Source organism: Psittacula echo, assembly GCF_963264785.1.
Source record: "Psittacula echo genome assembly, chromosome: 5".
Lineage (NCBI taxonomy): Eukaryota > Metazoa > Chordata > Aves > Psittaciformes > Psittacidae > Psittacula > Psittacula echo.
Window position 1 is genome coordinate 68,962,217 of NC_137739.1, and position 25,463 is coordinate 68,987,679.

At 41.5% G+C, this 25,463-nt stretch overlaps 1 protein-coding gene across 1 annotated transcript in view; it reads right to left on the reverse strand.

The window, feature by feature from the left end:
- The window catches only part of AKT1 (AKT serine/threonine kinase 1), a 73,167-nt gene that overhangs the window by 34,461 nt on the left and 13,243 nt on the right, over nucleotides 1–25,463 (reverse strand). The gene's annotated exons all lie outside the window — the stretch shown is intronic.

Below are 25,463 nucleotides of genomic sequence, written 5' to 3' on the forward strand. Positions count from 1 at the left end.
ACCTTTCTTTGACAGAAAAAAACATCTGTTGCTCACACCAAGCTACTGTTGATCTGAGTAACCTGCACAGGTGACAGTCACATGACTGTGATACAGCCACATTCAAAATGTCCAGCAGTAGAGTAAAACCAACAGTTGATCAAATCCTCAATTATTTACTGATTTACTCAGCTGGGCTTTAGGGAAGGAAGACAGGGGTTCCACCTGTGGCTCTTCTGGGGGACTTTGTCAGCATACCTCAGTTTCCCCCTTTGCTCACTGTCCCTGTTGTCACTTTCTCCAGCAGTCTCTTCAGAACCTCAAACAGCTTTACATGCTGCCAAGCTGGCCCTCTAGGTCGTACAAGGTCCTGCAGTAATGTTTCTAACTCAGCTGAATCACAAAAGCCCCACTTGAGGTGCTATTCAAACCAGGGTACCAGCCACACATTTCCAACACTGCTCACCCCAACAATAACTGATTTAAAAATATTAAATAAAGAAGCGGTCACTACAAAGCACCCACAGCTGGGCAGCCTCTACACCCTCCTCCCTCTGTATCTTTTCTCACTTGTCTACTCAACACCAGGGAGAGGATGAGGGAGCAGACTAGGAGAAAAGCCTCCTTCTGGTCTGCTGCAGTAGGAGCAGACTTGCACACCCTGTGATGCTGCCCCTGCAGTGGCTGGTACCCAGTGCCCATGATTTCTTCTGCTAGTGAGCTCTTCAAACGACTACTGGGAGCAGCAAGAAGAAAAGGTTTCCCAGATTTACTGGCTCTGGCAACCTTCTGCTGCTCTCCTGTTCTCCCAGGCTGTGCTCATACCTTCTTTCCCTGCTGCTTAGCTCTCCTCCGCTGGTAATTTCTCTCCCAGCAATGCATACCCTGCCCCAGCAACTCCCCCACAGCTGCTTTGCCTCCTTCCTCTCCTCACAGACCTCCTCTCCTTCTGCGGTGCAGCTTCAACCTGCTTTGGGCACCAGCTGTGCCATTTCTTCTTCTGCATACAGAAGCACAAGCAATCCCAACACCAACGCCACATGGCCAGGGGCACATGCACCCCTAGCTGCTGCTTTCACCTGTTCAGCCCTTGTTAGGCTTTTAATTTTCTCATCTAAAGCAAAAAACAGAGTTACTGAACTGGTGGAGAGAGTCACACAGAGCCACCCTTCCAGCTGCCATGTCTGCAGAAAACATCCATTTGCACTGATGAAACAATGTGCGGGGCAAGGAAGAGAGGAAAAGGAATCTCTGAGCACAAACGTTAGTCTTTCTTTTAGAGACATCTGTTACAGCTGCATTATACTAACCTATAAGGGGTTTACAAGAATGTCATCATTGCTTTAGGAATTTCAGAACTCCTCACCAATAGCTGTCATGGTTTAACATTTATAAGCTAGGCAGTAAGCGCAAAAGGTTTTGTTTTCATCTTTTTAATTCTGACCTTAATTAAAAGCTGAAAACTTTCTGGGATCAGTAGGAGATTATGAAGCCTTTCACACTTAAATTATCAGTCCAACTCAGCCCAGGTCAATGAGATTACTCCAACCTCACTACTATTACACCAGTGATGTGACTACAGGGACAAGAAGATGCACAGCATGCTCAGCCTAGCTCTTGACAAGAGGTTTTCCAGGTAAGGAGACAGCTGCCAAGACTGTCATGATTTTGGAACACACTGTTCCATACCTGACTTGTCAGTACTCTCCTCTCTTGCTTAAAGCAGACCCAGAAGACCTAGGCACCATCATATACCCGTTATCATACCTGCATTTAGGACTAAATTCAGATTGGATGTGATGAAAAATAAGAGCGACAAGACAGTTTCCATTTCTCTTACTTCCTAATCCACACTATGCATCTTAGTCCTCAGTATTTATGAAGACATACATTTTTTTTCAGATTCTGAAATTATTATCCGGTTATTTTCAGTAAGTATGCATAATTTTGCACAAAATTGCACTGTACTGTCACAAGAGACTCTTCCTCTTAGATTAAATGCTTAAGTTTGGCTCTTACACTCTCTCACAGCTTTATTCCATCGATCTGTTTTTCTGTTAGAAACATATCATCTAACAGAATTAATCACACAGTCTTTAAAATGGTCTATTCCATAATACGTACATAGCATCCTCCTCCACATTCACTCTTCCTTCACTCTTTCTCTGTGAAAATTCAAGGATTTCATTACTGACAGGGATTTTGCAAGGACCATTCTACTTGGACCTTCCCTTAGCTATTGCTTTAGCCGGTTCTGGGTCCTGATCCACCTTTCAATTTGCAAAAAAGTAATGTTATTTTAAACTTCTTTTTCCACATATCTGGAGCTTAATGAAACATGTAATATGGCAAGAATACATACTATTGATACTGTTCTTGCCAAGGACAGCATGAGGCACACTGAAGTATCAGAGGTATACATTTTATTGTATAATACACTAAGCTTACACTTCTGCATCTTGCAGCACACTGGTAAGACATTGCCTGGTGAGTGACTTCCCATTCAGATCATCTGTAAGCATAATTTTACACTAAAGCCAGAACAAACTATCATTCCTCTACAGAAGTTCTGAAACACAAATTGAACAACACGCTCATCAAGAAAATATACAAAGTATGTATTCTTGAGAAACAAACTTACATTTTTACGATTAGCCAAAAAAACTCTACAAAATTCCTGCAACACGTGAGAAGAACCACATTGATCATGACAGCAAATGTGAGTATTTTAGGCAGAAAAGGAGTTGGTCAATACAGGAAAAACAAGTCTGTGGAACCACCTGGACAAAGCTGACTGAAAAACATTAACACCTTTTTCTTCCTCTGATACATGCACTAAGCTGCCATGCCTGAAGAGTGAACTGAGCTGTTTCAATTTTTGCCCTGGTTTTTTGTTCCTGTTATGTTTTTGTTTTTAAGAATCACAAGAAGCTACTTGAAGTCACCAATACTCGTAGTTATGCAGTCACACTAGAAGAATTGTACCGAACACAGTAAATGCAAGCATGTGTAGCAAATGCTATCAGACAACACTGAAAAAAATAATAACAATGATCCACCATGGAAAAATGAACAATTTACAAAGCAAAACATTTTTTCCTCTCTGATTCATTGCTTGTGTAATGCCCTGGCAGAGCCTTCTTTGTTTTCAGTAACAGAATGCTAACACTGCAGAGACAGGAAAGCAAAAGCATGGGTTATAAATCCTACATATAAAATCCTGGAACCAAATAAGACTCCTCTGTAGCTTGCTAGCTTTATTATTTAAAATCTTTATGTACCATTCTGTTTACTCCAAGCAATTTCTAAATTGCAAAGATTCCCAAACTGTATATATCTGGAAATATACATGAAGATTGTTATAGACCAATTTCCCTTTATTGCCTTGTGTCTGCCCCCACACACTGCACATTATAACACTTAACACACACTTAGAATGTAAATCCATCTCATGCCAGAAAAGCTTTTTCACAGTAACACATACAGCAAAGCATGCTTATGCCTGAATATTTCAGAAAAAGTTAAACACAAAACTCTTTTGGTTCATGAAAAGTTAATTCTACTGAGGATTTACAATAATGCGGGGTTAGGTTATTTTCCTCTCCTCCTCACAACAGCATCTCACCGAATCTGGAGCTGTCTACCACTGATAGAGTGTCTAACATCAGAAACAGCTGCCACTCCCTGGGAAGCTCACAGGGTAAGTGGAGAATAATGAGCAGCAAGCACCAGCAGAACAAAAGAAAATCCATCTTTATTTACCAACTGCTGCATGCTTGTTGCTGCATCAAGCTCATTCAAAGCCAACACCACACCCTTTAATTCAGAACAGACTATACTTAAGAAGCCTCTGCTTTTTTTTTTTTTTTAATCAACTGATACATACCAATGGTTTGAAAATAAAAAGTCATTAGGTTAACTAAGTCAGCGTCCAGTGATACCCTTGATATTTCCAAAAGCGCTGGACCAACTATTAACTTTCTTATGCCCCAAAGTAACCCAAATAAGCCCAGGAGAACCAACTGAAAACAAGGTCTCAGTTATATGACATGCACTCAAGTGACCACCACAAATCCATGGATAAACAATGCATTAAACTTTTTGCTCTGAGCCTCCAAACTATCACCATTAATTACAATTAAGGGTAACACTCAAAATATTACAGCTTTGAGTTATGCAAGCTTTCCCTACGTTCCCACACACTCCAAAGATGTATGACATTCCTTGATTGTACTGCCCTGAACTTCACGAGGGAAACATGAAAGTTACACCAATCGCAGCGTTAACGTGCCACCGGTCAAAGGCAGAGTGACTCATTTCTGACACTTCAATGGCTATGAGAATTGGTCTGCATCCTGTCAGCCTAATAAAGCTTTGGTGAAGCAGATGCCAGCTTCCTTAAAGACATGAAGCTTTCGAAGCTGCCATCTCATGTGTGCTGAAGAGTAGGACAGATTTACAGTTAGTTTGTGCTGCTTGAGTAAATAGGGTAAGCGTCCGCTCGCTTCAAAACCTGCTGAAATCAAAACAGATTTGGAAACAGAAAGCAGGGCTTGAAAACTTGCCTTCGCAATTCTAAAGCACTCGGAAGGAAGCCCTTTCCAAACACAGCAAGCTAATTCTGGATCTTAACGACTTGACATCAAAAAATTAAGTCTAGGGTGACCCGAATGAAAACTCTCAGTTCAAATATGTTGTTTTTTTAAAATAGCTGCACAGACACCCACCAGGCTGGTGCTCCACTCTTCCCTTTCCTCAACAAACTGTCAAAACAAGATATTTAAGCACAGTGCCAGGTTCTGGGGAAAGGAAAAAGAAAAAGAAAGCAAGCGGAGGAAAAAAAAGGAGGTTATGTGAATGTCTTTCCCAACACGCTCAGTGAGAGGATCTCTGGTTTGTCTGCCTATTGAGAGGCACAGCGAAGGGGGGCAGTTTCTTTGATGATGTTTTTGGGCCCCTCTCTGGATGCCTCCTCAGCCGCCACCTCCAGCGTACAGCTGCGGAGGCACTGCTTGTGCCCTGAATGTCAATGAGTGGGCCAGGGCTGCCGCTGGCACGCTCCCCGGCAGGGTGGGAGGTCAGCTCACCGCCCGCCTGCGCCAGGCCAGGGCTCCGCAGCTCGCAGGCTGGCTTCTCTAATGTGGGGTCCCATGGCTGCAATGGGATAATTCGGGGCACGGCAAATCCACTCCCTGCTTTACTCTCCCTCGGTCAGCTGGAAGGTTGTGGGGTGTGCCGGCAGCCCGCATGGCTGTGAGTGACATGACTGCCAACAGGTTAAGAAGAAATGCCTCCTCCTCCTCCAGCTCAGCTCCAGCTTTTCTAAACCTACTGTCGTTTCTCACGCTCACAGAAAGCTGCCATACAGGGCACCTGCTTCATTATCATATCTTGGGGGAATATGGGAGGGGAGGGAAGAGGGGAGCGAAGGGGGATGGCTGAGCGGCCTGGCCTTCAAGCAACAAAGGGAGCCCCACGAGGACGACTCCTGGTCACCTGGCACCCCACATTTCTAAATTAACTTCAGAAAGCAACGAACAGCCTTGGCTTGGCACTTCCCACAAAGCTCTATGGGTGCACTGTGTAGAAAAATAATTGTATTGGAAGGTACCTCTGTCTTTAGTTACACAACAGTGCAGATGGGGAATACCTAACAAAGGCAAGGAAAGGGTGCTCTGATTCACAAAGCTAGGCCACGGGAGAGATGAAAAGTCAGATTATGGAGAAAGAAAAACAGATTCTCACTCAATATGTTCTCCATGCAGGAGATGGACAAATACTGCGTTCTTCAATTCCATCTCTGTCAAAGGGTTTGAGATCACCAGCCAAGACCACCGCTACAGAAGATGACACCTCTGTATTTTTTAATCACTGTATTTCAACTGTACGGTTATGTAAAACTCAGAATATTCGCTTTTTCTGTTCCCCCCCCTTTTCTTCTTTTTTTTTTTTGCTGAATTTCAGCTTTAGAAGGTCAAAAATGTTGCCATATTGCTTACAGCAATCAATTTAAGCAATACCAGATATTCCCAAAGGAGCAAAAGAGAATTAATCAGCATGTAAAAAACTCCTTACTCCTACCTTTGGCACAGCTTACTCAGGCTAGTACTAACCTACAGCTGCCTCCAGTGAGAGAAGATGTAAACGAAGTTTCATTAAAAAAACAGCAGTTTTAAGGATAGCTACATAAATTACAGGGAAGTATGAAGTGATTTCTTCAGCTACACTGAAAACAATTTCAGAGTGAACTGCATCTCCACTACCTCATGGTGGGAGCAAAGGGACTTAAAATTACCATGAGGTGTCCAACACAATTAGAGAAATCTTTTCTGTAGTATGCTCACAAGCAGCTACAGCATTTTAACAAAATAAGTTCCTGTAACAGAAAGTGCCATCACATATCTTCTGCTTTTGACAGGTGCCCAACTCTCTGATACTTATAAATATACAAAAATGACAGAGGAGGTGTCAGATTCACTGAACTGAATTAAGCATGCTTGGAACAATTATTTCCCTCCAGGTAATTTTTACCTATGATGGAAAACAGCACAAGCAGCTAACAAGGCACTGAAACTAGTAAGCCTCTGCAATTTTTGAAGTATCTTCCCTTAGAGGAGTGAGGTACCCACAACTACTCCTCGAGCTCATACTGAAGCTAATACAATCAGTATTTCTGCAAATCCAGCTCTTAAATACATTGTATGTGTTTATATAAAAGGTGTGACTTAATCCTCCAAAGATTTTATGATCTCTAGTAAAAACACAGAGAAAAAAACAAAACAACAACCCAAACCAAAACCACCAAACACACCACACCCTGGTGTATTAGAACAATGAAGGGCTTTTCTATACATTATCTAAAAGCTGATATAATTACTTTACCTCTTAGCATAAGCATCCTTAGTTGTGACTCTTGCATTTGTGTGAACACATGCCTTATTTGAATATGATATACCCAGTTTTGTTCTTCAGTAAATCCTGTCTAGAGACTGACAGATAGTGTAAGAGGGGACAAAGCAATGAAACGGACACAAACCAAACCTCTTCCAGAGATTAAACAAAGTAAGTCTGAAAGTGCAGTTTTAGCTTGTATTCCTAGGGCTGCCAACACATAGAGGATATTCAGGAAAAGCATCATTAATTGATTAAAAATTGATTTAGTTCCTTTCCCCACTCTGCCCCATTAAAAAAAGATTAGGAGAGCCAAAGACTCAGGCAAGAGTGATTTTCATGATGCATTTATTTGCTTTGCAAACATTAAATCCGGAAAGTACTCAGCAGCGGCTCCCCATTAAAATCCTAAGGCTGGTGAAGCTGAGGTGAGCTGGTAAATTGGGGGGTGGATGCACATGGGAAAGCAAGAGCAGGGGAGGGAAAAAGCAGGATGCAGCCACGCAGAAAACATCCGCAGTGAGCCCCTGGCTCGCTGTTCTAGGCTCCCGTTACTAGATCATTGGGTCATTCACAAAGCAAATCAAAACCTCAGGGAATTGTAAAGAAATGGTGAAAAAAAAAGCTAAGGGACATCAGGCGAGATTTACAGAAACAGCAGCTTTTCCAAAACAGAGGATATGGACAAACTTCAGAAGCAGTTTGAAACAGAAAAAAAAGCTCTATTTGTGAAAACTAAGCTGCAGAACAATATATGGAGGGTGAGAAATTAGCACATTGTATTGTTATCCTTCAGCTTCTGGGTCTGAGTCCTAATTTTCAACATAAATACAGAGTTGTTTTAGGCCACTTACAATAAAAGCTCTAGCAGTAATTGTGTGATCATGCTGTGCATCAGGAAATTTTTTAAGAGTGCCAAGAAAAAAAAAAAAATCAATGCAGAATTTTAAACGTGTTTATACAGACAGTTACTGGGTAAATATTTCATAGAAAGATGCATAAAAGCCAAGTTAAACAAATATTTCAATGGCAAAAATAAGAAGCAACATAAAAAAGGGTGTGCTATTTGTATGTCTGGGGCTAATTTGGATTTCCCTTCTTCATTTCATCACTACCAAGCCTGCAAAACCCTGGAAAAGTACATGAAGACCATGCTAGTTCTAGTAAGTTTCATTTATCTTGAGCCATTTAATGGCAATCAATGGGAAAATTACAAGCACTTCCCAGAAAGCAAGTTCTAATATTTGTTATCATGGCAACCTCCTGGTTACGCCTCCAAATTTAGTATTCCAGAGATAACTTTCACTGAGTCACTACCCCAAACTCAGCAAGGAAAGTCGCCTCCAGATAACAGGAGTGCCTGCCTCAGTTCAGAGGAATTTTGCAAAATAACTTAATTGCATACTGAGAATTTATTAAAGTAACTTCACCACTGGGTAACATGAGAGCGCAAAGCCGCTGCAGCTCTGGTGCTAAGCTCAGCCGAGCAACGCAGGTGTAAGAAACCTTGCCAAGGATTTTTGTGCCTTGGATTTAGGTGTCTCGTCACTGTAAAGCCAAGCACAATCTACAATGCTGCCTCAACAGGGACACAGACTCAGCTGGACACACCTCTGCCACTTTAAACACTGCTAAAATTCATTTATTTTTACAAGAACCAGCAAAAATCTTCAGTCTCAGTATAATCAGGCTGGATTTCAGTGGTACCACAATTTAGTCCAGTAATATTGGAACATATGTATGCACTACTAAAAAACCATACCTATAATTGTGACTATTATTTTTGAACCCCAAAGTCATCTATTCCAGTAAGCTGTACCTCTCCCTAACTGCTCAAAGCTCTAGGAAAAATACCTTCCAGACAGTAACATGAAGAGCTGTTCCTTTCACAAGCAGGAATGAAATAAAGATTCACCTGAATAAAGACTGACCTACCTTGACACTGTTACCATGAATTAATTTTCACGTTGCAACAGCATCTCAGTATGTAAAAGCCAATTTTCTTTTTCCTTTTTTTTTTTTTTTAAAGGCATCAAAAATTAGAAGTATATATCACACAGAAGAAAAAAACAGATGGGCACAGGAAGATGGGAGCTTGAATAATGCTTTCTAGCCTGCAGTGACCTGTTGGTTTGGGAAGAAAGGGCAAAAATTCCAATCTCCTCTTTTGCAACTGCTCCCATTCCCAGGGGAAAAACAAAGATTGCTCTGCACCCCGAGCCATCCCTAAACTCACACCAGCTACCATGTGCAAACCTGGCCCTTGCCCCACTGCATTTTAGAGGTGAGGGCCGCAGCTTTCCTCTGCACCTGATTTTTCAAGCACAGCACACCACACGACTGCTTCTCACCATGCACATCCCCTCTACCACCTGAATCCCGAAAGTCTCGTCCCACAACTGAGCACAGTCTGCTCTCTGTAGTTCATCTTCCCACTCTTGACTTTCATGTCCCCGAAGAACAGAAGCAAAATAAACACCAAAACACATCACTTGCCTAGCCAGGTTACAGCTATGCTTTGGGTTTGTAGGAGAACTTTCAACAACTTCAGCAGCTGTCCAAAAGAGTTATGTTCCCACACTTTAAGAATGAGAACACCAGAAAGCTGTAAATAAAGCTTCAAACTCATATATATGAGGGTGTTTTTTCGCCTTGTTGATAGAAAGGCAGAAAGAGAGAGAGAGAGAGAGAGAAACCAAACTACAGGTCACCTGGGGTAACGTTCCTGAGGAAGGTCATCTAGGGCCATGTCATGCCTCAGGGACTTCTGCAAAGGAAGGTACCTGCACATGTACAGAAAACCCTGCATGCACACCCTGCTTCGTCGTTCGATGCTTAGTGTGTGCTCTGGTTACAGCATTTTCTTCCACTGGTCCCTGACTTGATGCTATCAGCTCAGGCAGCAGCTGCTAGGGGCTCCTCTGCTGCCCCACGGGTCAAGCCAAGCAAGGCCACCCTGAAAACCCTGCTGCTGCTGCCAACAAGGCAGGAGGGGAGCAGCAGGAGAAATGGGGAGCATAGAGGCACCTTGCACAGGGCAAACAGTGTGGCAGACGTGAGCCAAGATGAATCCACCCCAGCTGGAGATGATGCACTCTGGCTGAATCAGAGAGGAGGGTGTTGACAAAGGGGTGCCCCTGGAGCTGGATCTCTGCTGGGCAGGGAGGAAGGCACTGGGCTGCAGAGAGAACAGGCAGGGCAGGGAGAAGCGGAAGTCTGACTCCCATCGTAGGCCACACCAGCTGTGGCCATCACCAGTCCTGGTCCAGGTCCCATCCCAGCAGAAACATGAGCAGCTGGAAGGGCAGGTTGTGCCCAGCCCATGGGGTGAATATTGCTCCCCATTCAGGACCTCTTGAAACACAGCCAATCAGAGCAAGTTTAAATAGCAAAGCTACATCGTGTAAATATACACACACACACGTATGTATGTTAAACAGAGCGAGCCAGGAGAGAGCCTGGCCATGAGCACACATCACTGCACTGACTTCGCAGGCAGAGCCAGTGCTCACAGGGAAAGCTTCCAAAACTCAGCCCATCCTCTGGTCACAGGAAGCTATAAACTTTAGTTTATTCCCAAATTAATGCTTTCATGCATTTATTTCCTCCTCTCCTTCCACAGTGAGTGAAAAACATTTTAACATCAGCTTCAGTACCAAGGTAAGAAACAAAAAAGTTTCCAAAAAGCAGTTTGCAATTTTCATTTATCCACAACGCACTAAATTAATCTTTGTAGTGGGCAGACCTTCTTGCAAATTACTGTTTTCTAAATGAACCCACATTTGGATACAGAAATCAGGAGGTACAGGCAACACCCTCTGCTGAGAGAGGCAGAGAGAAAAAGGACCCACATGAAAATTACCATCCTGATATTGTACTTTGTGATAAAACCACAGTTCAACTACAAAATTAACTAAGCACAAGTCTGCTACCAGGTCACTATCGCTGGTTTGAGAATATGTTTATCTACATACTTTTCTTCCCCTCACCAGAGAATCCAAGTTTCTTAATCATCTTCCCTTTTCCAAGAGAAATGGGAGCCTTTTTAAGCAACAAAGACATCATAGGGGCAGCACAAGATTAAAATAGACTAGAAAAATTAATCCAAAATGTCTCCATTACGATACAGTTTCTCAATGAACCTTTAATCAACAGGTTCTAAATTTCAGGTATGAAATCCAATTGAAATTGCTGCTGTTGATTTGCAAAACCACTGCTTTCTCCTGCCCCTCCTTACTGAAAATGCAGTCCAAATTGCTTTTTCCATAAAGATGTGTGTCCAGTATTGACAGGAGATCTACAAAAATTTCTTGATGGCCTGCAAGGATTCTTGTACTTAACCTGAAGATAAAATTTACAGGAATTTGTCATACAAAAATCAAATGGTCTGCAGATCAGGGCTCCTGTTCCATGCTGCAGTCAGAATCTCTACTGAACAGGGGGTGGAGGCAATTAAATAGCTTCATTTGCAGTACTCAGTTCTTTGCACCTACCTCATGACAGCACACAGGATGGAGAGAAAGGTGGTTATGGCACTGTATATACTTTGCATTTCATCAGGTATGCTTCCTTGCTTTAATCTTTAAAAAAGGAAATGTAAACAGCTACAAAAAGGCTGATGATGAAACAGCAAAAGACAGACGGGGTGGGGGAAATAAAAAGAATTTAAAAAAATGGGGTTTAGTATTACAAACATTAATGCCTTTTAAAAAGAAGGGATCCAGTCATATTTCCCCCTTCCTTTGTACTGAAGTTTAATAAACATTTCCTCCAAGTTACCAATTTTGAGAAAATTGCTGGATAAACACTTGCGTTAACCCAGTTACATGGCTCAGTGCCAAATGTAATGCCAAACTTCCCAGTTGCAAAACGAGCTGTTTTTACACACCAAAGTAACCACGCAGCAGGCCTGCCGAGCCTGAAGACAGCTGACAGAGATGACTGTTGCTGTCCCCCCACTGCACCGACATCCATCCAAATACCAACATCTGCTGTGCTACAATTTACTTTTTACACAACATTTAGCAAAACAGTGCCTCTGACTGCAACATCATTAAGGAAGTAACAACAAATAAATCGCAAAGTCCCATCAGACAATTGTAAAATTAAAGCATAGTTTGTCTTGCATACTCTGAGCTTTAGTTCAGACGCATTGGACTTCAGAAATAATAAGCATTAGAATCTGTTTTCTTTTATTAAACTCACAAGACAAAATGCTCCAAACTGTGACAAGTGTAATCCATCATTACAGTGAAAATTACAGTTTGGAGAATATTGACTTGACTTACTAGGCAGAGAAGCAGATGCCTTCCAGGCAGGCTGGCCTGCCCAGTACCATCATGCAACCCAAGCTATGCCTGGAACCATAGGAAGTGCACTCTCAATTTGGGGCCTGCTCCTTTTCAATCACCCAGAGCACGTATTTGTGTTTGCAAAGGAATTAACATGCCTAAAAACTAAGGTGTCCTTTGCTTTAACAGCAGGATAGAGCACAGGGGCCAAGGCAACTGGATGCCACCTCACAGAGGTGAGGTGGCAAGGCAGGCTCCAGTAGTGAGTCCTGTTACAAATTTATGGCTTGGGGGTTCAAGTTGGGATTTAGGCTCCTAACTGAAAGCCAGGTTTGCTTAGTGGCTTCACTGTACTCCCCAACACACTTCACATCACAGAAGTCCCTACGTGATCCAATCAGCTGTCCTTCAGACCTGTGCCACCTAGTCTGCTGCGAGTCAAAATAGGGCAGCAGTGCCATTGACACTGCCATGGGGCTTGGGCTTTCATAGCACACAGGCAAGAGGAAGGACGGAGAATTTTAGTCTTTAAATTAGTGATTAGTTTTCAAAACCAATTCTTTCTTCATCCTGTCCTGCAGTATTCCATGAACACAAAACTAAGGGAAAAGAAATAATCTCACTTTCATTTGAAATGTAGACATTGAATGAAAAAAATCATGAAAACCAACTTGAATTCCGTTAGGCACCAATTAAAGGTTTTTCCCCTCAATCTTTCTGCTCCTCATCACCACCTTTAATACACAACCTAAAAATTGCTAAAGTTACAAAAAGTGGCATTTTTTTGTGCAAACAAATACTCCCTCTATATCACCAGACAATGTGTCTGTCAGGAACAACAACATACTCAGCTCAAGACACAAGAACTTGGCAAGCTGTATTTCAAAGCAGTTTCACCAGAACAATAGTTTCCCTCAAATCCCTATCAACTCAATAGTGGAATACAGTAATATTTCAGATAACGCAGGCAGAAAATATTTTGGTAAGTTCAGTGGACATTTTTTATCCAATTTGCAGATAAAAACCAGTCAGCTAGACTAGCATTAAGTGCTGAACTAATTTTGTCTTTAATTCATGCTAAAGTCAAGGGGTTAGGCACTTAAATACTTCTGGGGCTTTTGGTCAGTTTTGATTTGTGAAACAGTGTATCAAGACCAGGTTGGACGGGGCTTTGAGCAACCTGGCTTAGTGGAAGGTATCCTTGCCAGTGGCAGGGGCACTGGAACTAGATGATCTTTTAGGTCACTTCTGACCCAAACTATTCTATGATTCTATAATTGAGATAGACAGATAGATTAGATAGATACAGACAGACAGCGAGATGTCCACTGCTGGACACAGGAGAAGGCGTATAAAGCAGAGCCTATAATGCAGATCCTCTCCCAAGCAGGGATTTAGCTAGCTTCTACATGTTTGCACAACAGGAGTCAAGGTCCATTGGAAACCTACCTGAAGAGTTGCTCCTGTGCAAACTTTAGGTTCAACCTTCGAGCTCAGAACTGAAACACTATTTGTTTGTCCATTTATCCCCTGGCACGGTTGGCTTTTTGTCAGGCAGATGTATGCCACATGCAAGCCATTTCCCAACCCCTCTGCTCCACCTCCCTCCACGCACTCTGCGCACACTCTGACCCCTCAGCAAATGTTATAAGAGATGAGGAAGTGTTTCTGACAGTTTGTATACTCTTCACAACAATCTTATTGTAGAGTATAAATGTTTTCTCCTGCCCCCAACCCCACTTGTACGGAAACAAAGCAAAACAAATAAAAAATTCATCACTTCCCAAACAACTGAATGCCCTAAACCCAGCAGCAGGAAAGGAAAGGGGAGGGAAGGTGTGGAGAGGAAAGGACAGAGAGGATGGATTACACTGATGTTATTTTTGTCCTTTTCAAGTGGATGGGCTGAGTCAACTAAAAATAGAATTTATCAAAGCAGGTGAAGAAGGAAGATGACATGAGCCGTATGTTTCAAGGAGCAAGCAATAAGCAAAGTATACTCCTACCTTCTGGCCTGAAAGTTTCCCCAAAACACACTTCAATTTGCATGAGCGAGATTTGATTGAACAAATATTCAACTCACAGCAGCCTTGCCTTTGGACATGTGACAATGTAAATGTTAAGCAGATAAGGCTTCCTGTCTCTTACCTGCTTGTACTATATATAAACAAGCACTATGAAGTCCACATTAAAAAGGAAACAGGTTTGCACTTTTCTGTGGTGTCTCTAAACAGAAATTCTTCCAAAGAAAGTATGTTTGCATGTACAGCTGGGTAATAAAGCACCACTTGAAATCATATGTTAAGGAATGTTATGTTGTCAGTAGTAACACAAAGGATGTGGTTTCTATGAAATTTAACCATTTATGTCAAGGACAATTGCTTGCTTCTGGTCAGACTGCAGTCCACAGCTTTCTCAGAGTAACTGCTACAGTAGTTTGAATTTCGCAAGTGAAAATCCATTCATACGTATTTTTAACTCCTTCCAGTGTCTGAGTGAGCTGTGAAATGCACTGGGTGGCTGTTGCCCGAAGCACATACTCCATTCAGTTACTGTGAGCAGCCCACACTGGCAAACACACAAGCAGGAAGTCTCACCCAGGCTCTTGGGCTCTGAGAGCCTGCAGCCAAGGATGCAAACAATAGTGTTTAGCAAGGACGTTAAGTGCTTTGCTGGTATGCACACAGTAGTGAGCAAGGAAACATTCAGAGAAAAGACACAGCACCAGTCAAGCCATGACTTCAGTGGAAGTCATGCTCACATAAGCACTATAACTTACCACTGGGCTTGAAGAACAGAAAGCTTTTATGTGGAACATTCCCCTTCTTCCATCTGTGCTCCCAGTTACCAAAGTTTCCAAAAGCCCCACAGCCTGAGCTGCATTTGTCCTCACAACATCCCTGTGAAGTAGGGAAGTGCTGTTATCACCATTTTACAGATAGGGAACTGGGGCACAGAGAGATAAAAATAACCTTATCCGAGGTGATCATATAGGAGGAAGTTTGTGTCAGAGCAGGGGAGGACTGGCTTCGATTCTCAGTTCCAGGCTGATACTCTAATACACCAGCCACTTCTTCAGCTCCTAGATGCTCTGCCTTCAATTTGATGCCCTGAGCAACAAGGAATGAGGAATGCCTATGCCTTTTATTAACAGCATTTCCAGCCAAGCAAAAATGGAAAAGGATATCAGATTCAAGTGTTGTTTGCATTCAGAAGTCCAAATCTGAACAAAGAAAACAATTTCCAAAATAGTCAGCACTATCCTGGTATTGTGGGAAAAGGAAGGAAGACAGATCAAGTTTTTGAAGTACAAAAAGAAAAAAAAAAAATCCATGTCAGGTCATAAGTACAATTTTAAAATGATGAGTGAAAGTTTTAATAAGAAGCTGGTATTAGACATGCATCCTTCTAGAACCTCCCTGTTCTGGAGATTTTAGGTTATAAAACAGTAAGAAATAAAAAAATCCCAACCTTTGGAACTGCTGTAGCAGGGGGACTAAATGATCTGCAGAGGTCACTTCCAACCACAACTATTCTGTGATTCTGTGAACTACATCTATCCCATTTCAAACACAGGTTTGATGTAGTTTCATTTGGAGACCTTGGCTTCAGACTTCACACAACAATCTTGTCTCAGATAAAAAAAAATTCCAGAGGCTGGAGACTGCTCAAGGTTTCCCATTTCTGGCTGAGCCAAATTTCAGCCCTGCACTCAAAGGCTCTCTTTTCTAAGTGAAATGGCAAATTAGGTCCAAAATTTACTGTGTCCTTTGGGACTCCGGTTGCAGCCATCCAGAGCACCAGTTGCAAAATAAGCTCCTACAACTTAAGGGCATTCATAAAGCAGCATTTAATGTCAGCCGTTTGAGGTGACTATTACCCTGCAACAAGCAGCAGAACTCCATTACCTTACAGATCATCTGCTTTATTGAGTCTGACTCCAGAAAGTGGCTGCTCAAAGGCCAAAGGATGACAGCCCACTATTAAACCATTATGAACAGGCCTTGATGAAGGACACAGTCACTATACTGATTGGGACAAAGGAAGAAATTTGCAAGTTGGCGCTAGCACAGGGCATCAGCTCAGCTCACACTCAGCTTCCAGGTCACCTCAGCTATCAGTAGGCTATGCTGTCCATCACTGATGATAGCTGGACCTTATGGCCCAGGTCTCTACCTTTATAAGGCTGATGCTGTAAACTTCAGCCACCAGCAACACAATGTGAACCTAAAGCCCACCTCCTCTGCCATGATCAGTCTCAAGGAACTGCAGCCAACCAGCTATTGCTGAAGGTGACTATCAAAGCACCTAATTCAACTTCCATCAGTGACATAACTGAAGCCTTGCTTGGAGATGACAGGAAAGAACAGAGCTAGCCCCACCATGTATTCTGTTACCCCGATTCCTCCCCCTTCTTTTACACCAAGACTACAAAAGAGTGAAAGGCTGGGATGACGTTAGGAACATTTCTACTTTCTGACAGCGAGCTTCATAGCAACAACATCCAACCAACCAACCAAAAGAAAGCAAAATTCCCATCAGCATCACAGCTATATAGCAATCTTAGTAAACCAGACATTCTAGTAATTAAAGCAAAAAAGCAACTTTTGGTTCCAAAGCACAGACCCAGAACGCTAACAACAGGTAGTAAATTAGCAAGATTTATTATCCTATGTTTTGAACCTTTCCCTTGAAAAAGCCCAACTTCTGTATTTGAATAGATCAGTGAACACTGAAAACTGAAAAGGCCTGTTGGCAACACAGAACTGGTATTTATTTTCTGTTTGACAGCCATTATAAGGAATACCAAAACTAAAACCAAACACCTACAGTAACACGTCTATAAATGGGGTGGTTATTCTCCTTCAGAATCAGGCTGGGCTTTACATGAGACTGCCAATATCAAACTGGTCAAGAATCACATGTTGAAAGGAGCCATTAGAGACGATGTGGTCTGATCACCTGCTCAAAGAAGGTCCATTCAAAACTTTACATGCAAATCCTGACGCTAACAGTACACGTAGGTAATTCAAGAGAATTATAAAAATGCCATGGCAAAAACCAGAAAGAATGCAACTTTATCAAACTGCAACTTTCAAATCAAATTTGAGGAACAAAACCTCAAGTCTGCTTGGCCATGTGCCCTCATTTTAATCTCCTTGCCTCCAGAAACTAGTTTGAGGATTGTGAGAGTCAGCAGAAAGATGAATATCAATAAACATTCTCTGTTTGTACTGGGCATAAAAAGGAAAAATGAATTCTGTGTTCCTCCATGTTTTATTTCACCACATGAATGATGAGAGAAACAGCACAGGATTGTACATGGTCAAAAAGCTATGCACGGCCTCTGAAGTGTGAACATGTATTGACAACCACACATCCTGTTGTGTGTCATTCCACTTCTAAAATGGTGCCTGGAAACAGGAAAGTCTCCAGAAATACAAGGTTCTGCCATAAGCACACTCAGTCTAGTTGCAGGAGTAAGCAAACCTCTCCAAGATACCAAGAGCTGCCCTGAAATAGCCCGCTCCTAGTAGCCTGGAGTAGCTGCTAAGAAGGCTTTCCTCTGGCCATTGGGAGGAGGATTCCTCAAAATGGTAAGAAAACTTCATTACTGATCTTTGCACATTCCTGCCAGTAACCTGTCAGAGGATTAACACAAAAAACCAAACAAACAAAAAACCCAACCAACCAACCAAACACCAAAAAACAACCCTTAAAAAAGCATAAAACTTACCACAGTAAATCTGATCCTTTTCTTTTTTTTTTCCTTTCCCTATATTGGATACAGCTTTCTATAATATAATGATTTATATTACTGCAGTATACTGCAGCTTCAGATACACATCTGGAGCTGAGCCACCTCCTGTACAAATAAAACAGTGAAACAGTCCCTGTTCTGCAGAGTTTACTGTCACAAGACAGGGATAACAGAAGGCCAGGTACACAAAAAAAGGTGGACCAATACTGGGCACTGCAGTGAACAGCGGTCTCAGTACACATGCATTTCAAGTTCATCAAGGCCTTTTATAAGCAACACAAGGCGTGAGAGCTTTTAAAGAGGATAATAAAGTAGTATTGCAGCTGTTTATGGGGGACCATTTCCCAAGTGTGAAAAGGGTAGCACAAGAGAAAGCAGTGTCTGCTTGCCCCCACGTTGTAGTTGCAGTATAGGAACATGCTAGGCTAACTAGAGGCAGAAGTTAACATCTTAATAGCAAATTAGAGATGGTAAAAATAGGTATGAAAAGCAAAAGCAGCTGGTTTTGCAGCTCAGTACAACTAGAGAAACAACAAAGCAGCAGGAAAGAAGGAGCTCTGTCCTGTTCAAAGCAGCACTCTGAATGGGACACTGTTACATGCCAAGCATACAAAGACGCAAGATGATGCAAACCTTAGAAAAGAATATTCCCCCTCCTCCATACTTTGCTTTGGTTTTCCATTTCCATGAATAACAGTATACTCCAGCAACTACAGCAACTTTGAAAACATCAACTTCTTTGAAGATCAAAAAAAAGTCTCTACAGATGATCTGGTTATAGTTGTGGTAGAGCTGAAACAAGTCACTATTCAGATAGAAATCTGGCCACCTCCTGCTCCAAGCACAGAAGGAGGTATACATGTAAAATCACGCTTTTCTCTGAAATGACAATTGATATTACCCAGGAAACACAGACTAGACTGGGGAAGAAAAAAATACATTAACCAAATGGCACAGTTATGCTGAACTGAACTGTACAGGGCTGGCTAGTAGTCTTCACTCAGCTGCCACAGGTTTACTCACCTTGAAATCATTTTATGTTATTCCCAAAGAATGATCTGCTAGCCACTTTAGACCTCTGGCTTCCTTTCAAGTCAGAGGGTAGATATCAGTAATGCTGGGACATCTCAAAATATCAAGCATTTAAAAAAAAAAGTTATAGCAGTTATTATGGAAGGAGGAAATACCTACAATGCGAAAGATTCCTAGTGCAGCAAGAACAGCACATTCTAACCCAATAAAAGCAATCACCAAGTCTAGAACTAGAGCTCACTCAGGACCAGATCAACTTATGCCAATGACAACGTGTAAGTTTTAAGCAACTGCTCTTAATGCAGCTCAGTCACCATGGCTGAAGAGAAGAAGCTGCTCCATTGCTTGTCTTCAACAGGGCTTTTCACTATGTTAAAAATCTGAGGCCAGATCTGGCTGCTCCACTGTTGCGACACCAGTGTGTAAAGGGGGAGGATTAACCCTCTTTGGTTGCAAAGGCAACAGTCCAGAGGAAAAATTCCTCATTTTACCTGAACATGCTAAATCTGGCAAGAGCTGATGGTCAGGGAACATGGAGAACTCTTTAAAAATACACAATATCGTTTATTGCACTAGGACGCTACTTGGTGTTGCACAATCCAAGCTTTTGTTTCAAGCAAGAAAATGTTTTCTAAATATTTTGTCACCATGACAGTCCAGCCTTGGACTCAAATTCTGCCCTTGGTTACTCCAGAAAACCCCCATGAAGTCAAATGTGCTGTACAACTTGTAGCCATGTCCTGGGCTGCTTTGAAGGCTCACCTGGCAGTGGTACCTACCAGCATCCTCTAGGCCCTCTGTGCTCTGCAGGGCCTCATCCCAAGCTGATTTGCCTACCCACAAACTAAAACATTTAACATGAGATATGTGTAAAGAACGTCATATGTAAGAGGAAGACAATTTTGCAACTAAGAAATACTAACCATCTCTCCAACAGGTTCAGCTTTATCTGAGGAATAAAGGCAAAACAAATCCCACTCCCACGATAGCAGAATGAACTATTTTAAACACAGATAGAAAAAGAGACAGAAAAAGACCCCAGCTTTGAGGGCCCTGTTCCAAGTAAAAACATTTATTTCAACGACATCAATTTGGCAAACTAAATCTGAGCAGATACAGCCTAAATCCCCAGCACAGCCCCAATAAGAGCAGCAGAGCATTTCTGTGTGACTCAGGAAGCCCAATGAAGACTTCTGCAGAACAAGATCAACAGGGTGTTTATATACAACCAGCAGCATCATGCGAACTGGCGGTTTAGTTTGAGAAATGAATGTTTGCATTGTCATTTAAAAAAAAAAGAAAACAAAAAAAAACCAACCAGCAAACAAACCAAAAAACACCCTCTACTGCACTCTCACAAGTTTCTAACATTAAAAACATAGCAGGGGAAGTACTTCAGCAGCCAAAATTTACAAATTCTTACCATAACTTTGGCGCAGTAAACTTCTCCAGTGTCACAAAGGCCTATTCTTCAGGGGGCTTAGTTGCATTTTTTTCAGGACTAATCCACATGTGAAGGCTATTACAGTACACACAAAATGCCAACAGAAGCATAAACATGCACACTTTTTCCATGTGTGTGTTTTTTCAAAGTTTTATCTGTCTTTCTTTACACAGAAAGATACCTAGGAACAGCCTGGAGGCTTAGGTAGTTCTTCTTTCTCTCTTTATTAGTGAAGCTCAGTTAGCTTTCCCCTTTCCCCCCAAAACAGAAAAACTACTTTGTTTTAATTCATTCAAATCAGTGACAGAAATTCATCCTCATGATTTGCATTCAGCAGCTACTTTTCAAGAATTTAACAAAGAATGAAGATCTTAAGGGGGGGTGGGGGGTAGGGGAGGAGAATGTCTGACTAGAAAAGAAATTCCTAACAGTAACCTTTTAATTGTTTGAGAGGCACCTTGCTAGAACTGCAGAGAAAACGCTAATATTCTAAGTTACACTGGGCATTTATGCACTGCAAAACCAAATACAAGCTCTGAAAGTCAGCAATTTTTCCTTTTATTATCTGAAGCTATATAAAAGCCCTAGCATAGATTTGAAAGAAATACAACAGAAAATCCTGCCTGATCTAAGTACATAGAGCTAAATTTATCTTTCAGTTTTCGAAACACCGCCTAGAGATTGGGCATTTAGAGTTCTATTCACTGGCTAGAAAAAAGCCAAATGGTACATTTTAAAAACTGACTTTGAAATATTGTTATGAGAACAGGGACAAGCTATGTAAACCCTAAAATTCTGTGGGTCTTTGTATTCACAATTATTGTTGCAAACTAAAAGGCGCATATTCCCTACTAAGCAAACATTTACAATTAAATCCATTCTACACAAGGCATTTGCATTTTGAGATAGAACAGTCAGTTGTTCAGCTGCTGTGATTTAGATGGATTGGTTCATTATTGCTGCAGTTCGTTTTCAGCTACACTGTATAACAAAGGGGTGCCAATGTAGTCTTGAATGGCTTTAAAGCTAAGTATGCTGGTATTCTTCCATGATGATGTAATTTAACTATCTCCCTGTTTCTCAGATCAAGATATCTTGACTTTACAGGCTAAACTTCAGCAAAATGACAGAAACAAGCTGTCACAATAGAGCGCAATAGGCAGAATCTCTGCCAGCCAGCTAAAGGCTATTGCTGGCAAGTTTACAGTGATTTTCTGCACATGAAAAAGTAATTATTCTCTAATTCTTATCTAGAATAAGTACTTTTCCTATAATCCAAGTAACAAGGCAACTTCGACTTCCACCCTAGGAGATACAGCAGTTATATACCTTCTAACATTTGTGCCTATGCTAGAAAATAAGACCTAGAACTACAATGATCTCCGATGCAAAGAAAATTTTAAGTTGAAAAACTACTATCCTAGTCCTTCACTGCTTGAAACACATCACCAGAGGCAGTATTAAAGCAGTGAAACCATTTTTCTATTACAAACCATGTAAAAAGGCAATATTTCTTTTTTTTTAAATAATTACTGAAGAAAAGGCCATGATTAGCGGCTTTTAACCTCCTAGTCTAAAGCATGGTCTTCTCAAGATGCTGCCAGACCAGCACAAAGAACACTTACAACAGAATGACTTGATTACTGAATTTATAGTGGCAAAGGATTCATACCCTATGTCAAGAAATTGATTTCCACCTATAAAACTCCTTCCAAGCCCCACAACCAGCATTACCACCATAGATTATCACAACTGGATTCCAGTCTGCTCCATGCATAAACTTGCAGTGGAATAATAAACATATAATATAGCTAAACCTACGCAACTGCACATTTAAGTCAAGTCTTGAATTAAGAAATAAATGCCACCTTTTCTCTTGGTGTTCCCAAATTTCATTTCTACTTAAAGAGGATAGGAGTGAAAGGAGACTGCATCATCAAAAGTTAAAAATTCAAACAACAAAACCCCCAAAAAATCTGCATTACAGAGAAAACACTTCCATTTAGTTAACTCACTGCTATTTATAGAAGGTTTTTACAGACCACAGACAAGGGCAGGGATACGTATGACACACTAAAAAACTCCAGTCCAGGCAATCCATGCCTGGAAGCCCTGAAAAGCAACCAGCAAATAAACGGTGGTATTCACACTTTGCAGCTACGAAGATGCCTTGACAGTGGATTTTGAACTGCTTACCAAGTGTGTTCAAGGGTGTAACTTGTTACTGACACTCCAACTGTGAACCACCAACTTAGGCATAATGGCAAGAATATACAAAATAGTGTGTACCCCTGTATTTCAGAGCATAAACCTTACTTAGTGCAAATATTTCCCACACCAGCGTAACTACATCATTCTGAACAAGGTAGCATTATGATGGCAGCCTTAATACGGCATGTACAAAGTCTCCTGTGGAAACACATGGCAAAAGAATTTAAGTATTTTTTCTCTTAAGTCTTGAGATTTAGTTTAACTCAAGTTTGCTGGATAAAGAAGCAGTTCAATTATAGTTTTGTTTATATGTTTGTATTAGCCATTAGACCCATCAGGCTTCTCACAGAAAATGCAAGTTATCCTTTCCTATCACTTGCTTTCTGAAGTATAATCAGGACACACTTCTTGATCAGCAGATCCTTTGACACAATTGCAGACATAGCAGGGTATACTGCTATGGCTAAGACTTCAGAGAATTATTTTAAATCCTCTATTTTTTGAGATTTTTCATTAGAAGTAATTAAATGGCCCTTTTTCTTCTCCTTAGTCTAAACAGCGAAGAAGGCACACAGGTGATGTTTTCCAGTTTTTCTCTATGTCATTAGGACTAGCAAGCTCTTCTGCTTCACAAAGAAAAAGGGACAAAACTTTCAAAATCTTGTGACTTCTATAGGTGAAAACTGATTTATAAAGCCACCATAAACATCATAAAGGCTACACTTAAAATTTGAGAATTAGCAGTGATTGCCCTAAGCAACCCTGACCTCCATCAGCATCTGAAGTCCACCCAAGTTAACACCAGTGTCAATGTCATGAGTTTGACTCCCATACCAGCGCAGTAACACATATCTTGAAAACCTTTCCTAGGAAGACAGGCTGAGAGACTTTATTGTAGCCTTTGAACATATAACAGGGGTTTATAAGAAAGACTGAGAGGCCTTTTAACAGAGCCTATAGCGACAAAACAAGGGGTAATGGTTTTAAACTGCAAGAGAGTGAATTTACACTGTGCATATATAAGGACAAAATTCTTTACTTCAAGGGTGGTGAAACACTGTGAGATGTAGCCCAGAGCAGTTGTGGCTGCCCCATCCCTGGAAGGGTTCAAGGCTAGGTTGGACGGTGCTTTGAGCAACCTGGTCTAGTGAAAGATGCCCCTCCTCAGGGCAAGGGGGTTGACTAGATGATTTTTAAAGATTCCTTCCAACTCAAACTATTCTAAGACTAGAGCTTTCTCCCAGAACAGGTTATCTCCTATGAAGGCTGTGGTTCACAACCATCAGAAAACCCACTTCTCTGACATGCATGTTCTGTGGTCTTCATTAAGAGTATATTAATAGAATCACAGAATCGTAGAATAGGTACGGTTGGAAAGGACCTTAAGATCATCTAGTTGCAACCCCCCTGCCATGGGCAAGGATGCCTCACACTAAACCATGTCTCCCAAGGCTCTGTCCAACCTGGACTTGAACACCGAGCATTCACAATTACTCTGGGCAACCCATTTCAGTGCCTCACCACCCTTACAGTAAAGAACTTCCTCCTTATATCCAATCTAAACTTCCCCTGTTTAAGTTTGAACCCGTTACCCCTTGTCCCATCACAACAGTCCCTAATGAAGAGTCCTTCCCCAGCATCCTTAGAGGCCCCCTTCAGATACTGGAAGGCTCCACGCAGCCTTCTCTTCTCCAGCCTGAACAGCCCCAACTTTCTCAGCCTGTCTTCATACGGGAGGTGCTCCAGTCCCCTGATCATCCTCGTGGCCCTCCTCTGGACTTGTTCCAGCAGTTCCATGTCCCTTTTATGTTGAGGACACCAGAACTGCACACAATAATAAAGGATAAGCAGAGGAGACTGATTTGACAACCCCGTAAATGATTCAGATGCTGCACTCCATCTCAATATTGGCTTGATAGCACTGTAGTCATGCACAGAACCACTGATTTCACAGTGTTTTTCTACATGCAGTTCATCAATGGCCTGGGCTTTGGACTGCACTTCAAAACATTCTCTCCTGACTCACCCATGAGACTCAGGAAAACAGTAACTGACACCGTCTGTGATGATTGTTTACCTCTGCTGTTCTCAAATATGACCATGCACTTTTAAATAAATTGACAAATTTCACAATACTGTTTGACCAGCTATCTTTTTCACATTTTTGGCTCAACTTGAAAAGGTGAGAGGATAATCCCAGAGTTCCGTAACATGTGTTCTAACTGCACTCAGTGTTGGTCTTCATTATTTCCCCCTTTCAGTTGCAGTAAATACTTCTACCAGCAGCACACTACTTCACACCTAATATGGTGCTATTCTTTCTCCATTCTTTTTCTTCCTCTTTCCTCACAGTTTCCTGGTTTTTGTTCCCCCATAAGAGGCACATTGTACCTTCAACATAATACATCTGAAAATAATAATCCCTCCTCTGTCTTCCCCCCATGACAGATGGCTTTTTAAATAAGATTTGACTCAATTTTTTTTCTTAGCATGTCAGTTACTTCAATATGTAAAATAGGGAAAAACAGAAGGCTAACAGTTGGTTTTTTACAATGCTGTGTCTTCTAAAACACATTCAAAGTAAATGCTCAAACGTTAAGCAAATCCCTCTTTCCAATACATAATAAGGTTTGTTCCTGAATAAGACTGAGACCAATCACCACTGTAATTTTTAAGAGAATTATTAGTAACATAAACATTAAAAGTGGATAAAAGGAAATACACTACATGTCACCATGTACTGGTCTCAGATGATCAAAGTCCTCACCAGTTTTTTCAGACGGTAAAGTCTAGGGCTAGGAGAGCAAGTTCAGGCAGGGGAAGCAGCAGGCACATGCAAGGGGTGCAGCTGATG